Source organism: Bactrocera tryoni, chromosome 2 (genome assembly GCF_016617805.1).
Source record: "Bactrocera tryoni isolate S06 chromosome 2, CSIRO_BtryS06_freeze2, whole genome shotgun sequence".
In the NCBI taxonomy this organism is placed as follows: domain Eukaryota; kingdom Metazoa; phylum Arthropoda; class Insecta; order Diptera; family Tephritidae; genus Bactrocera; species Bactrocera tryoni.
In genome coordinates this window covers 18,334,993-18,353,336 of record NC_052500.1, presented here as the reverse complement: position 1 = coordinate 18,353,336, position 18,344 = coordinate 18,334,993, and the positions used below count along the sequence as shown (strand labels likewise).

General features: G+C 35.3%; 1 protein-coding gene across 1 annotated transcript in view; it reads right to left on the bottom strand.

Moving 5' to 3' along the window:
• LOC120769069 (ets DNA-binding protein pokkuri) overlaps positions 1-17,976 on the bottom strand; it is a 78,340-nt gene extending 60,364 nt beyond the window's left edge. Inside the window, exons 1-2 of the mRNA XM_040095925.1 lie at positions 17,619-17,976; positions 15,196-16,401 (exon numbers count right to left, since the gene is read on the bottom strand). The gene's annotated coding sequence lies outside the window, so the exon portion shown is untranslated. The remainder of the gene's footprint in view (positions 1-15,195; positions 16,402-17,618) is intronic.
• Between the last annotated feature and the right edge of the window lie 368 nt (positions 17,977-18,344).

Below are 18,344 nucleotides of genomic sequence, written 5' to 3'. Positions count from 1 at the left end.
AAAAACGGCCAGAACTGATCAACAGAAAGGGCTTCTTCCATCAGAACAATGCTAGACCATACACATCTTTGATGACTCGGCAAAAGCTGGGAGAGCTTGGCTGGGAAGTTTTGATGCATCCACCATATAACCCTGACCTTGCACCATCGAACCACCATTTGTTTTGGTCAATGCAGAACTACCTTAATGGAGCAAAGTTGGCTTCAAAAGAAGCCTGTGAAAATTACTTGTCACAGTTTTTCGCCGAGAAACCAGAAAAGTTTTACACTGATGGAATAATGTCTCTAGCGGAAAAATGGCAAAAAGTGGTCGACCGAAATGGTACATATTTGGTTCATTAAAGTTGATTATAAATATAAAGAAAAAAAGTCGAAGTTTAATTAGAAATACGAAAAGACTTTTTCGACTACCCAATATCTACGAAAATATTGTGCAGATCGGACCACTATAGCATATATGTAGCTGTCATATGAACTAAACCATAAAAATCAATTTGTTTTTATGAAAAACTTTTTTATTTGAAAAGATATCCACATGAAATTTGGTGCATTATTTTTCAAGGCAGTGCGACAATCTCTTGATCAAAATCAAGATAAAGATCTGCATAAAATATATTTTTCCCTCGACCTCGACTTGTTTTTATCAAACAGCGTGGCAAGAAAATATTACAACTGCAAGTTACACCTATAGTTCCTACAAAAAATGCACCTGTGAAGGGTATATGTAATAGCTTCGGTGTAGCTTTTTTTGTTTTAACGAAACATTGTAAGCACAAAAAGAAATTGCAAGCGAAAGAAAGAAAAACCCAACATTCACACACTGTCTGCTACAAGCCAGCGCCTCAGCCACAGCCCCAGCTCCACACCACCAGCTCCCAACTGAATGCAGTTCAATAAGTTAGTCAGTCGAGCTTGTGAAATTACCTAATTGTGTGTGTTGTGCTGCCGTGAAGGAAAATATGTGCCATACCGCACCACACGCTTAAGTCGAAAACAACAAAAACAAAAATGCAAAGCAAATCGCAGCAAGTTGGCATATCTTGTGTGCACACGGCCGCCCCACAGCCCCAAAGGCCTAGTGTATAAGCGGAAAACTATGTATAATACATATCGACACACATATGTATGCGCATATAAGCACGTGAGCATGTAATGTGCGGTTGTTGCGCTGCTTTGAGCCAGTCTCGTCGTCAGCCAACGTTAGATAATAGCACGATACGTAAGACCGTTAAACAGCAGCGCCGCGCTTGCCTCGCGGCAGCAAACAAACGTTAATAACAGCAAAACCAATAAGAACAACAACAACAACAACACCGCATAAAAGCATAAAATTCAGCTAACCAAGCGGTGAGTGAGCTGGGTAAAGTTGTTGGCGATAACACCGAAACCGAAGCGGCGACGAGCGCGACTGCGACTGCGACTGCGCCTGCGCCGGTAACAGCGCGAGTGACTTCCTATATTTTGAAACACGTTACGTTCGTAACATAATTCACAACAACAGGTTACTAGGTGCATTTTACAGCGTTGCTTTGTTAAGTCACAGTTTTCGTTGTTGTTTTTCTTTAATTTTTTTCTTATTATTACTAACTTTTTTCTTTCGGTTTTGGTTTTGGATTTTGGTTTGTTGCTTACTTGCTTACTTTGCTGTTGTTGTTATTGTTGTAGTTGTTGTTGCATGGCGTACTTTTACCAATTTCATCGTCGGCTTTCTTAGCCGAGTAAACAAAGCAGCATAGCTGTAAGCGACTACCTCACCGACTCTGTGTCTGTCTGTCTACTTGGCTGATCGTTCAAGTGACTTCATATCTTCGGCTTTGATTGCACGTAAAATAGTTTTGGTTGCTGTTGTAGTTATTGCTGTTAGTGATAGTAATGTGGTTGGTGGCTAAAGTGTTGCCACATTTTACACGAGTTACAACACAGCACCGCCGCCGCCGTCAAAATTACATGCGCAACCGGCTTGCTTGGAAGCAAAAGAAATGCGCCTCGTATGGGAATCCCAAAAAAAAAAAATTAAATAAGTAAAGAAAAAATTACAAAAAAATAGAAAAGCAATTCAGCGACCCAACAACAAGCGAGTAGACGATGTGCAAAGTCTGCGAAGTCAGCAAATGAGTAGTGTGGGTTGTTGGTATTGTCACGCAACAGGTTGGACGCTTGGCTAAGTTGAGACAGTCGCAATGGTGGTTAGTAGGTGGACAGTTTTATAATTTAGTTTGTGGGTTTTGTTTAATCGATTCACCAAATATTATATACGTACTGAAGTAAAAGCTTCGGATTTACGCTTCAGAGCAATAATATTGCACAATGATATTGTTTCGCTCCTAGTTACAGCTGACAAAATTGCTACCAGTTAATCGAACAGGCCCAAATGTAGGTCACAAAATTGTGTTAAACCAACTGTTATGAGAACATTTTTCGATTTCCACACTTTTCGGAATTTCATAAAGGAAGAAAAAATTTTTATGATGTGTCTCTAGGAAACAAAATTTTTAAATGAAACCAGTACAAAATTATGCAGTTGATAGCAAAACAAGAAAGTAGTGGCTATCCACTATATTAACCCATTATATGATTACACGATTATTTATACTATATTCGTTTATAGCAGTTGCCTGTTCGATTCGCCGCTCTTTAAAAACTAACTAGTAATACCACAGCAAAGTTAGGCAGTTTAGGCGTGTGCTGGATATTCAATGGAATTGGTGTAAATTTACGCTTTTATAACCTTATTTGATAACATAAGCGACTTATACCAGTTGTTTGTTCGATTCGTATCATATTCATATTTTCTATTATAATTGCTTTAAACTAAGAGAGTTATATACCAGCAGTAATATGACTAAAATTGAAGTCAAAAATATATTTCTGATAGAAAAAATAGTGATTAAAGATTGAAAGAGCGATCATAACTGTACTTCGGTACAAGTTTTAAGCTAAAAACTGAATCAAAACAAAAAAAATAATATATATTAAAAAAACCGAACTGGACATAATAGATGAAAAAATTTGGGCTAATCGAAAGCTGAAAAAAATTATATCAAAGAAAAAGTATAAATTTTAGAATAAAATTAAAAAAAGTAGCTACTCAACAGCTTAGAGAATAAGTATAAAAAAAAATTTATACAAAAAAACATTTAAAAAAAATTAATTTTAAGAACAAAATTTTAAATTAAAACTATTAAAGAATCTAAAAACAAAATAGAAACAGATATGAAAAAAAATTATACAAATGAAAAAAAAAAAAAAAATTTAAAAACAAAATTTCAAAAAAATAGCTATTCCATAGCTGAGAGAATAAAAGTAAAAAAAATATATTGCTACAAAAAAATTTTAAATTTCAGAACAAATTTTAAATAAAAAAATATTAAAAAATCAAAAAAAATTAAATGCTATAGAAACAGATATTAAAATTTTTTTTTAAAAGAAATATATATGACTTTAAAAATAAAGCTAATTCAAAGCTGGGAAAGAACTAAAAAAAAATATTTATAAAAAAATAATTAAAAAAAATTTCAAAGAAAAAACTATTAAAAAATAAAAAAATTAGAAGCTACGGAAACAGACATGAAAATTATATAAAAGAAAAAATATAAATTTAAAAACAGAATTAAAAAAAAAAAAGCTACTCAATAGCTGAGAGAACAGAACTAAAAGAAAAATATTTATACAAAAGAAAAACAAAAAAAATTAAATTTAAGAACAAATTTTCAAAGGAAAAACTATTAATTTAAAAATAAAATTTCAAAAAAATTGATAAGCTGGGAGAACCGAACTAAACAAAAAATAAAAATAATTATGCAAAAAAAATATAAAAAAAAAATAATTTAAAAACACATTTTCAAATAAAAAACTATTACGATATCAAAAATAGAATTAAAAGCTATGGAAAAAGACATGAAAAAAAGAAAAAAATATAAATTTAAAAATAGCTGAGAGAACAGAAGTAAAAAAAAATTGAACAAAAAACAAAAATAAAAAATGTTAATTTAAGAACAAACTTTTAACGAAGGAACTATTAAAAGATCTAAAAACTCTAAAATCTGTGAAAACAAACATGAAAAAAATTATACAAAAGAAAAAAAAATTCAAAAGAATAGCTAATCCATAGCCGAGAGAACAAAACTAAAAAGAAAAAAATATTTATGCAAAAAAAATTCAATTTGATTCAAAAATTGAATTTAAGTACAAAATTTTAGAGAAAAAACTATTAAAAGATAAAAAAAATTAAAAGCTATGGAAATAGACGTGAAAATTTTATATTCAAAATTTTTAACTAGTCAAAAGCTAAGAAGGCAAAACTGAAATAATAAGAAAAAAATATATATAAAAAAAAATATAAAAAAAAAATATTAAAAAAAATATTAAAAAAATATATAGGTATTTAATTAAAATCTAAAATAAATTTTACATATTTTCAAAAAATAAAAAAAGCCAACAAACTTCTATTACAGGAATTTCAAAAAGTTTTTTTTTTTGTTAATAATTGTAAGCACACTTTCTATATACTATTATATAAGACTATAAGTTCGTACTATGTGCTCACCAAAGTCTTAAACCTGTAACTTAATATCAATATTGTTTAAAAGCGAGTGATTTTTAATTAATTTTATTGCTCTTAACTACTTTTGAATGCTTGTTGTTGCATTTTTACTATTTCAACTGATTTCCTGCTCGCTACCTTTCTTTTCTTTTCTCACTACAAACAGCACATACAAACATACTTTTTACTATTTACCCAGTTATGCGAATATGGACTGAACGCGCAAACGATCTATCAATTGCCGTGCAGCGTTGTGTGTTAAGCTGTGCTTTTTGGGTCAACACGACAAAAACAGCAGCAACAGCACCAACCACAGCTGAAAGCAATAAAAGCTAAGCTCAACACAACAGCAACAACACGGACAGACAATCAACTGGCCGGTCACCCAGCCAAGCGCCAACGGCCAACAAAGCAGCAAACGAACGCCGCCAAGACCGCGATCATACATACATATGTAACAGATACACACGTGTGGTGGTGGTGTGTGTGTGTGCGATCGGGCGATAACTTTTTTCTTTGGTTCACTTTACTTTGGCTCTTTTACTCGCTGCAAAGCGGAATTGATTAATTCGATTGGTGAAATATTGTAACAGTGATGTAAAAGTAAATAAGGAAAATAGAAGAAAAGGCACAATAAAAAATGGGTCAGCTAGGTGCCTCTTATGTGCACATGTATGTATGTATTACTGGGTGTCTCTATATGCACCTAAGCATGTGTTTGGGTAAGTAAGAGTATAAGGAAGCGCAGCTTAAAGTTTATTTGTGTGCACATACTTGTGTGTATGTATATAAGTATGTTTGCCGTTATAGACAGATGCATGTTTATGTAAATATTGATATGCGCAGGTGAAACTGGTTGTGTTGGCGTGCGCATAATGAAAAGAAATTACTTCTTAGAAAACTTTGGCACACACAGAAATATTTGAATTAGATTTCGTTGTTGTTGTTGTCGGTTTTTATACATTACACTTTGTGTGTGTATTTAGTCACGAAATATTTGCAGTTATGTAATTTCTCAGCTAGACAGTTTAGCTTTATATTTTTGAGGAAATCTTCTGAGCGGTTTACATAACCACAAATTGTGGGTTTCCAATTCGAACCGCTAAAATGGTGGTGGTTCAATAAAATTGGAATGTGAGTTTGAAATTGTCAAAAAACATACCGAAATTCGGTATAAAGCTGATTTTGCCTTTACAAGAAAATTTTCCGAATATTAAACATAACATTAAATTGTGTGCTCTCCAACCAAAGCGCACGAACGGGTTTAATTTAAGAAAATTCAAAGTGTTGTTTTATTTTATCAACAAAAATACCGTATTTCGGTACAATTAATCAACAAAAATACCGAATTTAGGTACAATTAATCAACAATAATACCGACATTCGGTACAATTAATGAGCAAAAATACCGAATTTCGGTACAACTAATCAACAATAATACCGAATTTCGGTACAATTAATCAACAAAATATCGAATTTCGGTACAACTAATCAACAATGATATCGAATTTTGGTACAATTAATCAACAAAAATACCGAATTTCGGTACAATTAATCAACAATAAAATCGAATTTTGGTACAATTAAGGCTTTACAAATTCAAGGAAATCTTTGCAACAGTTTACATAACCTCAAACTCAAATAGCAACCATAATGGATATTTCAAGAAAATTAGAAATGATGATAAAAGATTTTAAAAATATACTGCCTTTAGTTTTCGGAACATTTTATATAACCTTAAAACGCCGATACTATTATAGATTTGAATTAAGTCAATGGATTCAGTTGAGAAGACTTAAACTAACAACTATTAAATAGAGAATTTCGATACGATAAAGCTTGAACGGAGGAATAAGCCAGTATTATTATGTTTTACCAACTGAAGTTTCTATGCTCTTTAGCACTTATAGTCTACATTATTTGGTGGACCAAGCAACCAAGTTCAAAATAGATAACCGATTTACTAGAAGAATACAACAGAATACGGAATCGTTGGGAATGTTGGAAAAGGCTTGCGGCGATTCAAAAACACAAGCCTATGAGTGGTACAAAGTCTTCAAAGACGGTCGAGAGTTTGTTGAAGACAAGCCTCGTTCTGGACGGCCTTCGATATCTTCAGCAAATGAAAATATTAAAAAAGTGAAGAGAAAAAATAACCACATTCCCAATCAAATAAGCTCTAAAATCAACAAAATTGCAAATATAGGCTGAACCATGTTAGAAATCTTTCACCGAAAATACATATCTCCTAATCTTAAAATGGGGTCTAAGAAATTCAGTGACTGGTAAAAATAATAACGATAATTCACCAACTTCACTCGGTCATTATGCAGTAAGGACCCAAAATAAAATATTAATAATTTTTTTCATAATTATTTAACCAAGAGACAGATAAGCTGCTTCTTGGTAAGGCGTTAAGAACTTGAAGAATAAATAAGACACCTTCGAATGAAGTGATCATACTTTTATGCCTAAAAAAGCAATTTAGTCATCGAACCGCTGATAAATTATAAATATGCATATTCGTTCAAATGAATATACATATATTTAACTGCTGATATAACTGTGTATGTTTGTAGCAAACTCGCATGTTTCTTATTTGTCCCAGACGATTTGCAAAAAATTCACTGCTATTTTTGGCGATCACATACATAAGCTGAAATAATCAGCACTTCTTCTTTCAAGTTAACGAACCTTCAAAGAAACAGAAGGGCGCAATGTTATGCTAAGTTATATTATATTCGACTATGTTAAGTTATGTTATGTTAAGTAATATTATGTTATGCTATGCTAAGTTATGTTATGTTCTGATATGTTAAGTTATGTTATGTTCTGCTATGTTAAGTTAGGTTATGTTATGCAAAGTTAAGTCATGTTTTGTTATGTTATTACACTAATTTAAGTTAAGTTATGATTTGCATGACATAGCTGTGCAATGTTAGGTTATGTTCTGTTATGCCATGCTATGCTATGTTACGTTATTTTCTGTTATGTTACGTTATATCATGTTATATTAAACTGTTATTATGCTATGATAAATTATGTTATGTCATGTCGTTATTATGCTATGTTAAATTATGTTATGTTATGTCATATCTGCCATGTTACTTTATGCTCTGTTATGCTATGTTATGTTATGCCATTTCTCATTATAGCTTAATACCCTAGTAAACAATTGATAAGTCCCCCATTTATAAGTCAGCATATTATATTTCCACCTATGGGTTAGTCAGTAAGTAAGTAGATAAGTAAAACTGCAACTCCTTCTTATGCAGTCATGTTACGCGAGTCTTTTGCATTGTTGTTGTCATAGTCGGTACGTTTGCTGTAAGTGGAGCACATCCATACCAAGTCAAGTGAAACATCACTAAACTAGTTTCATTTCCGTATATGGCGACGGGCTATGACTTGCTTACTTGCCCCAAACGCCTTAAAGTTGTTTCCAACGTCGTCATCAACAATACCGCGCGCACACCTGTGCCCCCGCTTACGAAGCACAGAGCGTGAGCACAACATTCAACACAGCTGTGCCGATCACAGCGCAGTTGCTTGTTGTTTTAGTTAGTAGAAGCCGAAGCTTACTTTGAGATAAAGCTACCGCATAAGTCAGCTCTCAAGCTTCCACGCAGAAAATAGTAAATATAATTGATTTCTTTATGCGTCAGCGGCAAGTGATCGCGCCTTCGCTCGTAAACTCGCCCGCTCACAATCATTGGTTCGCTCTCAAGCGCGCTCTCCGAAGAGCGTGCCTTTTTTTGCGCTAGTCATTTCAGGTTGCAAAAATGCAAATAATTATTTATTTCTCTACACACACAAATAAAAAATTCCGCACATTCTTCGAAATGAACAGGCGCGCTCTCTTAATGCGGCTTCTTTAGCGCTTACGATAAAGTTATACATTTTTCTCAGCCTGCATAGAGGCGCTCTTCAACATCTCGGAGTTTTACTCAGTCCTGATGTAGGCATTCTCGCATCCACTAAACATGTGCTCACTCATTTTACAACAATTTATAATCTTACAAGTGTAATGCACGGTGCAGCACGAGAGAGAGAGCATGTAAGAGAGCGTGTGCTGCACTTTATTTATTATTGTTGATTCCCTTCCCTGCGCAGACTTCAATACTTGTATTTTCTTCGTAGTCATTGTCTTTTTGACCGCTGTTTCGCCTTTCTTTTTCTCATTGTTCGCCGTCCTCTCCACCGCGTTCACGCTCACCGGTGACTTCGACTGCAACGCGCTCAGCGCTTCACTTCCTACTTTATTCATTTTCCACTTATTTTAGCACACACATACTATAGTACATAGTTCGCTGAGATTGAGATTTGGTTGCGGTCGTTGGGTTGGCGTTACGCTGCGTTCGCATGGATGCATGTCAGGCATACAGTGGGTATGTACGGATCGGTATGGGCTTTCGTGAGAAATTATAAAGTAGGGTAAGGCATCAAATAGGAGCTTATGCAATACAATTTCTTAATTTCGTATGAGTTTGCATATACGATTTTTAGAAAAGGTTTTTAAAGCTTAATCCATACTTTTTGACCGGAGAAAGTTACGAATTGAAAGGTTAACTCGTCACTTTGCTTCAACGCTTTATCAAAATTACTTGATACCGATAATGTTTATGATCGGCAAGAATATTTTGAAGAAAGATTTATATTTAAAGAAGTATTATTAGTCGGAAAGTTCGTTACTTCCAAGCAATTCCACTTATTTTCGTCGCTGTATAAAAAATTTCTTTCATACATTGGCCCTGTTTGGCTTAGAAATCACTTGAATACTGATTATTCCAACCGCAAGTTTTTTTTGTTAGGCACCGATTGAGAACATTCCCAACGATTTTGACCGAATCCGTGGTTTTTCTTATGGAATTCAAAATCGTATAGTTTTCGAGTGAAATTTGGAAGGAACTTTTGGTTTGAAAACTTGGTTTTTTTATAACCAAATATAGTTGGCGATTAGATTCAGATTCAGATTCATATTTATTTTAAGCATATAAATATACAGAAAATAGCAAAATTAGCAGCACTAGCTCGAGGCCATCAGCTGGTCTTTACAATTTAATATGATAGTAATTAGAATACTTCGTATTTGAGGGGTTTTAAACCATATCAAGGCTAATGACATGATTTTGTTTTGCGTATGTATATATTTGTATGTATACTTGTGTATACTACTGTGATCAAATTGAAAGGTGAATTTTGTTCATTTCAAAGTAATCCCCTCCCGCTACAATACACTTATGCCAACGAATATTCCAGTCATCACAGCACTTGGAAAAAGTCTCCGTCGTGATGGCCATCAGAGCCTTCTTCGATTCAGCTTTTATATCCTCAATTGAGTCGAAACGGTGTCCACGGAGTGTTCATGTGAGTTTGCTGAATAGCCAGAAGTTACACGAAGGTAAATCAGGCGAATTCAGTGGTTGCGGAACGAGTTGAAAATGTGGCGTAATGGTGGAAGTACAGTATGAGATGGTGCATTATCCCACTTCTTTGTTCAATAAATTCAGAGATAGTAAAAATCAAAGAATTCAGAGCCTCACAAAACGACGCATATCTATAACACTAATTAATATTTTGACGTGAAATTTAGCATAGATGTCACTAACAGTACTACCAACTTAGAGAAAGCAAATCTGATTTTGAAACCATCTTACAAACGTATAAGTTCATATCAGTTCCATCCACTTGTAAGTTGGAACCTCAAAACTGTTACCAGGAAGTCTTTTCACACTACCTACCCCCCAAAGCAAAAATCTATAATTCTATTTCATATTTCGCGTGAATTCGCACACTGTCTCAGCGTTCAAGACGATCGACGTGTAGCATCTGTGGCCGAGATACATGTACTTACACATCACATTATGTAAATATATTCTAGTTCCTATGAAACGTCGGTACGCTTTCCGCGCCAGCAGAAACTGGTCATGCACGACTGGGCCGTCTCCGTTCCCTATCAACTGATCACTTGGTTAACTGACCGAGCGACCGATCGACCAACCAATCAAACCACCGACCGCGCGTCTAACCAAGACACTGAATGGGGGGGACAGAACGCCGCGCGCATGCGGCAAACCCACATCGTACTCGTAATTTATGTTCGCAGTTAAGTTTTTTGCTGAAAGTGTGCAAGTGACTTACGCGGGTCAGCTTTCCCACTTAGTTGCTGCTTCTAGCTTTGGTTGAGGCGCACACCAAAACGACGCGCGCGACGATGACAGCGGTGACGGCGGCGACCAGTACTTTTCGCGCATAGTTTTTGGTCGTTTTCATCAACGCTGTTGTCGTCGTTGTAGTCGTCATCGTCATCGTTGTCTTCCTCACCGACGTTGCGCTCGTTCGTTTGTACGTCGTATTGCTATTGCGCTCTTACGTTGTCGTTGTCGTTGTCGTTGTCGTTGCCACTGCTGCTGCTGCTGCTGCTGTCGTGTTGTGTCGCTGTTGCTGTTGCTGTATTTGTGGAGCAATGCGGAAGTGAATTTAATTTATTGTATTTGCTTTGCCTCGCTTCTGTGTCTGTTTCTACAAACATACATACATACATATAACCGACTGTATTTACGTATGCACATATGTTTGCGGGTTTTCGGTTTCTTCTGTGCGCCGCGCTTTTCTTTGCAAATTGTGGAGGGGCGGGAAGACCGCGCGCAAATCAGCCAGCCAGAATCAAAACCAGGAAAGAGAAATAGTTAACGACAGCAAATCTAACTGACGCCTGCTATTACATGCAATATATTCGTGCGCGCACATACACACCCACCCACATGCATACACAATTGTAATTTAAGCGGTTTGCCGCGCGTCTTGCGCCTTGCACACTTTAATCGTACGCTAATTGCAACGACGACGACGCTGGCGTTGGCGTTGGCGTTTTGACGTCCTGTGAGTAGGCGGAAGGGTTGGTAGCAGGCGACGCGCCACGATTTCTAGCTTCTATAGCAGCGCGCATAGCTACACACACGCATACACATGCAATTACTAGTCGAGCGCTGTAAGTACTTACAAGCGCGCGGTGTGGGCAGTAGGCGACGCGCGATCAGGTGCAGGCTAGCGCGCACATATAATATATAAGTAGCATATACATACATATATGTATATGTATTTGCATACCTCCTATATATACATATACATATATACATGCAATCAATAGCTTTTGCACTTGCGATAATAAAATATTCAATCAAATGCGGAATTCGCGGAAGAAGCAGGAACTGCCGCAAATTATACGTTATTTTTCCATATATATTTTTTATTTTTTTTGGAGGGTTTCAACATTTTTGCAGGCGCAAATGTTTGTATATACACATGTAGGTATTAATAATTTGTGTGTTCTTTTTAGTTTTGCGCCATTAGCGATAAGACTACACCACAGTGCAGCGGCGCGCGTATACGAGTATAAGGAAATACTTTCCGCATTTTGCATAAGTCGTCATATATATACTTACATATGTATTTACAATGTATATTATACATACATAAGTTTGTATACATATGTACAACACTTGTACCTACAACTGAGCACACAGACTCTTATGTGGCGCACTTACTATTATTTTTTAAACTTAATTATTTTATTAAATTTTTTTATAATGTATAATTTTGCTTCCCTTTTTGTTGCCAGCGTATGGCAATTTGCACTTCAGCACTTTATGTCCGCAATTATTGATCGTTATGTGAGCACAAGTGATCGGCGCTTGCTGTGCTAGTATTGCCGCCTTTACCGCTTTGCCATACCATATTTTATTTCGATTTCAATAATTGTACTTTTTTATTTTAGCCATTGTCGTCACAAGGGGCGCTGCGCATATGTTTGTATGTAATATATGTATATACATACATACATACGTATGTATATATTGCACCCATAAATCATGGAGGAAATTAGTCGATACCTATAGTCGTATTTTTTAGTACTTCTTGCCGATGAAGCCGATAAGGTTCTAATCAAAAGGGAAATAGCAACATATTTCATAGATGTTTCTACATTTTTGTCGCGCAATTTAAGCAATGACTTGCGATATTCATATTTTGGTGTAAATTACAATTATTTTTAGAATTGCGAAATTGTTAGACAGTATAGGAAATTAAAAAAGGTTGTAAAAGAAAATTTTAACGTCTTATATGATCGTAATAAAAATTGCAAGTAATTTGTTTGGTTTGAAATAAAACTATAAAATTTTAGGCAAAAGCAAAAATGTGTTGTTTGTGTATAAAAACAAGAAAAAATGTTAACTTCGGCGGCACCGAAGCTAATGTACCCTTCACAGGTGCATTTCTTTTAGTAATTATGTGTTCAGTTTGTATGGTAGCTATATGCTATAGTTAACCGATCTGACCAATTTCTTCGGAGATTACATTGTTGCCTTAGAAAATAATCTGTACTAAATTTGGTGAAGATACATTGTCAAATGTGAAAGTTTTCCATACAAGAACTTGATTCCGATCGTTCAGTTTGTATGGTAGCTATATGTTATAGTGGTCCGATATCGGCCGTTCCGACAAATGAGCAGCTTCTTGAAGAGAAAATGACGTTTGCAAAATTTCAAAACGATATCTTAAAAACTGAGGGACTAGTTCGAATATATACAGACAGACGGACGGACAGACGGACATGGCTAAATCGACTCAGCTCAACATACTGATCATTTATATATATATACTTTATAAGGTCTCCGACGTTTCTTTCTGGGTGTTACAAACATCGTGACAAACTTAATATACCCTGTTCAGGGTATAAAAAATATATAAAAAAAACATTGCGCCAGAATATTCGCCCAATCCAGCGATGAGGACTATTTCTTGCACAATGGGTATGTAAACAAGCAAAACAAAACAAACCGCATTTGGGACGAAGAGCAACTTGAAGAGATTCAAGAACATTTGGTTTCAACAAGACGGCGCCACTTCCCACACATTGCATCAATCAATGGATAATTTCACATTTTGGGTCGGTCGACTGGCCACCAAGATCTTGTACTAACCGTTAAACTCTTTCCTGTGGGGATATGTAAAGTCTAAAGTCTTAGCGGACAACTCCGCTTCGATTCGGACCTGTAGCAAAATATCACGCTTGTTATTCGCCAGTTTCCAGTCGAAATGCCCGAACGATCCATCGAAAATTGGACTCAACGGATGGACTATCTGAGACGTAGCCGCGACTAACAATTTATTTATTTAGTTAAGTCTATAAACATTAATTCTAGAATTGAAAGAGATAATCTTCCAAAAAAATATGCCAAAGAGTGTTATTTCGAATGATAATAAACATTTCCCATTCAATTTGAAGCTTCTGTGTTTTTTCTTTAAAAAAGTAGAGAACCTCGAAATGGATAACTTTATATACTGCAGTCTGTGTTCGTTTTTAGGCATAAATTATTTTCAGCCTTTACGAAACAGAACTGTTTACCAACAACTGGGGCATAAAACCCGATTATATTTTAAAGATATGGTACATCCGATTCAAAACCATAATTAATAAAGAATAAGCCAACTCTTTTATCTTGAGTGGTTAGTGATTTTTCAAAACAGAAAATTACTTTTAACATTGAAAATTTTCCACCATATTAGTAGAAAATGTAAACAGATAGATAAAGTAAACCAAAATTATTAAAATCAGTGACAACGAAATCTGGTATATAGAAAACCAACTTGATCGGTAGGTCAGAAGAACACATACAGTGCGCAAAAACTTTTCAAATGGTTAGAACGGATTTGTAAAAGGGATACAATTAAAATTTTGGTAATGCAACTAAGGGTGAATAAGAAAAATCAACAAAGGATGGCCAGAAACAAACTACTCACTTGCCAGAGTTCTAGAAAACGAGTCAATGAAGAAGATATCACAATAATACAGGCGACTCAAAAACAAACAAAACAACAAAGAAATTTAACCGAAATCAACTTAAAGATGAAGCAGACTATTCAGAAAACTCAGTATAAATGATAAAGTAGAACTGAGTACGCTAAAACCTTAAGGTAAACTTGTTAACAATAGGAAAGTAAACGTTGGTGTTTTGCGATCGGTCACTGCTCTTTCAAAGATGAAGCTTAGAAGGACGCAGATGAAGTCGCCGAAGATATGTGTCCATCTGAAAAAAAAGCCGAAGGACTTATCTGAAGATTTGATCGACGCACTTTATAGATAAAGTAAAGAAGAAGAAAACAACTCCACAAACTGCAAGCTCTTTTCGGCAGACATAAGAATTATAACAATGCTATCGAACTTTCAAGTTTTTGATCCCAATTAAAGTTCGTTTATGATTAGAAACAAGACTAGCTAACAAAACTACAAAATACAAATATGTATGTCAAATATTAGCAAAAATTTTAGAAAAATTATGCATAAGTGATTAGTATTACAAGTTCCAGACACAAACAACCGAAACGCTATCGACTAGAATCCATAAGGCAGCCTAAGGAAAGGCCGACTGAAGCTAACCTGGAGAAAGAACTTGGACATCGAAATATATCTAAGGTTCAGAAAAGTTGGCATCACATCAAGAAACTAGCAAACAACTGATATAAACGGAAGAGCCTCATTGTGACCCTTGCGCTCACGCAGAGCCAGAGGATGTAATATATAGTATATATTAATAATAAATAATAAATCATATATTTATTTTGATTTACTACTCAACTAGTGCTGTAACTTACCTTAAAGTACAATATGTTGCATGTAAAGTTGAACTGCTACAACGTTTCTTATGCTTAAATGGAGCCCGCTCCTGATAAACCAATAAATATCAAGTTTTCTATTTTTTCCGCTAACAACAAAACGTTAGATGTGTGTGTGTAGCATATGTAGTCTACGCGGACTTGTTGGCGACCGTCTTCTTTGCCAAAACCAAAATGCCAAAAGACGTAAACGAACTACTATGTAACTACGTACACATGTGTGTAACGAAGCGTAAAAGAACAGAACAGAAATGCGAAGCCAAACACAATGCGGAAGCGGATATGTCCAGATCCAGAACACAGTTGTCTGCCGGCTGCGCGTGCAATACACAGGGCCAAGCTTGGTGGCGTTTGTTGGGGGCTAAATGGTCGACTGCGTTGACTTTGTCCGCCTGCTTAACTCCCGCCCGCCGTATATGTATAGCCAGCCAGCTGCTTGGTTGGCTATCTGTTTGTGTTCTCGCTTGCTGCTTACAGTGCTTATGCGATTGCGTTTCTTAGCTTTCTGCCTTTCCGCCTTTCGGACGTTCGGTTTTCCGTCTGTTTGTTTGTAGTCGCGTACAATTTGGGGCGACTATGATTGTTGTTATTGCTATTGCTGTTGCCTTTCTCTTCTTAGTGCTTGACGAAGCTGCTTGTTGAACTATTGTTGTTTTTGTTTTTTTTCCTTCTTTTAGGTTTGTATTATTATATGTTCTGATTGTGTTTTCATTTGTTTTTTTTTTATTGTACTCAAGTGTGTATGTTTGTTTGTATGTGTACTCACACTCCGCTTCTGTTGACTTGTGTGAGTTGATTTGTTGCTGACGTTCGACTGACGATTTGTATGGTTTGCTGTTTATTATTGTGATAACTGTTGTTATTATTGTAATTGTTGCAGTACGAGCGCTGCGCTGCGCTGCTATCTTCGACGTTTTATTTATTTATATCTCTTGTCTGTGAGACTACTACAGCAGACGACCGATTGTTTACTGATATGATTACTGACTTTTATTCTTACGCTTGTTGTTTTTGTATTTTATTAGGGTTGTTGTTGTATAATATTATTTTATTAAACGTCGTTGTTGTTGATTTCCGTTATGGGCGTTAATAAAATTGTTTGTATATTTTTTTATTTTTTTTTCTGGGGCTGCATTTTTTTTTCACTACAAAGTTTTTTTTATTCTTCTCTCGAACTACAAAAAGCTGCAAATATAAATTTTGTCTTTATTTGTTTTGTTTGCTTCTTATTCCCGCCTCCAATTGCTTCCAATTGCCTCAACTTGTTGGCTAAAATTATATATAATATTTGTCTGTTTACACACGCGTGAAAGCAGAACTCTTCCTGTTGCGCACACAATTTTTTTTCGTTTTTGCTTTTGTGTATATACATATGTACATATGTATGCTTTATTGCCACCACATTTCCTTGTGAACGCGCGTACTTCTTCTTCCTTGTACTCGTTCTACTTATGCTTGTGTTGCACTGCTAGTGCATCAACAATGCAATCAGCACACCCCAGCTGTATTGGCCAAAGCTCAATGACACCGCGAAGCGGCTGCTGGTAGGTCGAAGCGTCTTAACAGCGGGGCTTCTAGGGACGTCGTTGTGTGTGACAGAGCCACTCCAAGCCGCTATGCTGTGTGCTGCCTGCTGATTTATGTTATTTTAGTGTTGCCACTTCCGCTCTTTCTTCAACTTTTCTATTTTGATCCTTTCTTTTATTGTTTTTGTACGAGTTGTGTGCACTTGTTTTTGCTATTATGGCCTGTGATTCGTGGTGTAAGCAATTTTTTGCACTTCACTAGCGTTTTTTTTGAAATTTTTTTATTTATTGTATTTTTATTTTTAAATTATAATTTATAAATTTTTCTTTTATTTTATAATTTTTTTCTTTTATATTATGTATTTTACTTTTATTTTATATATTTTTCTTTCAATTTATATTTCATCAATGTTCCTTTTCAATTTATAATTAATTACTTTTCATATAATTATTTATCTATTTTTCGCACTCAGCGTCTGTTATTATTGTGTAGTCTGTAGCGAGCGCTGCCCACCCAGTCGCATTGTTCATCAACGCTCTCGTGCGCCGCTTTGTGCTCAGCTGGCTGGCACTTGCACCCGCTCGAGTGTTGGGTCAAATGGTATTTCCGCTTGGCGATTTGCAAAAGTATTTTAGTTTTTATAACTTTTTGCTTGTTTTTGTTGTCTTGCTTTAGCTGCTTACTCATGCACTTTGTATGGCGCTTTTATTAGCATTAGAAATGTGCTTTACCAAGAATAAATGTATTATTAAGCAAACAAAAGCGCCAAAAAAAGAAAAGAAGGCGTGAAATAAAAGCAATTGAAAGCGTCGAAAAATTCCAAATTCACACGCGCGTTCGCGAATTTTGCTATTTACTCTTTTTTCGCTTATTACCTAAACGCCACAAATGTTTTGTGCTATTTCCGATTTCGGTTTCTCCACTAAACGCTCAGCTGTCTGTCATACGTTGACTTTACTTTGCTTAGTTGATACAGCGGCACACATTTATGTACATACGAACTCACTTATGTATGTGTAAGTACGAGCGTGTTTGCTCGGCTATTTCCTATCTGTCACAAAAGCAATTCAAATATTTATCGACGAAATTATACACCGACCAACGAGCGCAGCGTGATTCACTGCTTAATTTCGTGTTCTTTTTTGTTGTTGTTGCAAATTCTTTGCACATATATTTATATTTAGTTATATTTACATATATATTTATAATTGTTGATAAAAAATCGCTGCCACACTTAAAGTTTATTTCAAATTTAAATTGTTTTCATATTTTTTATTAATATTGCATTGTTGTTGTTATTTCATTTTCATTTTTCTTGCATGTCATTATATTATTTTTGTTTTACATTTACATTTACATCCACATCCGCATCCGCAACCGGCACTTTACGTCACTTATGCTTTGTATTTGTCATGTAATTCGTTCTAATTATTTTTTTTTGATTGCGCACTTTGCCTACTTCCATTCACTCGTCACCAAAATGTTTGACACCGTAATGCGAAAGCAATAGAATTCATCAGAATCATTATCAAACACAAAAAAAATGTTTATCATAAATTATCGCTACGCGCTCAAAACTCTGTAGCTTTTCGGCAACACAT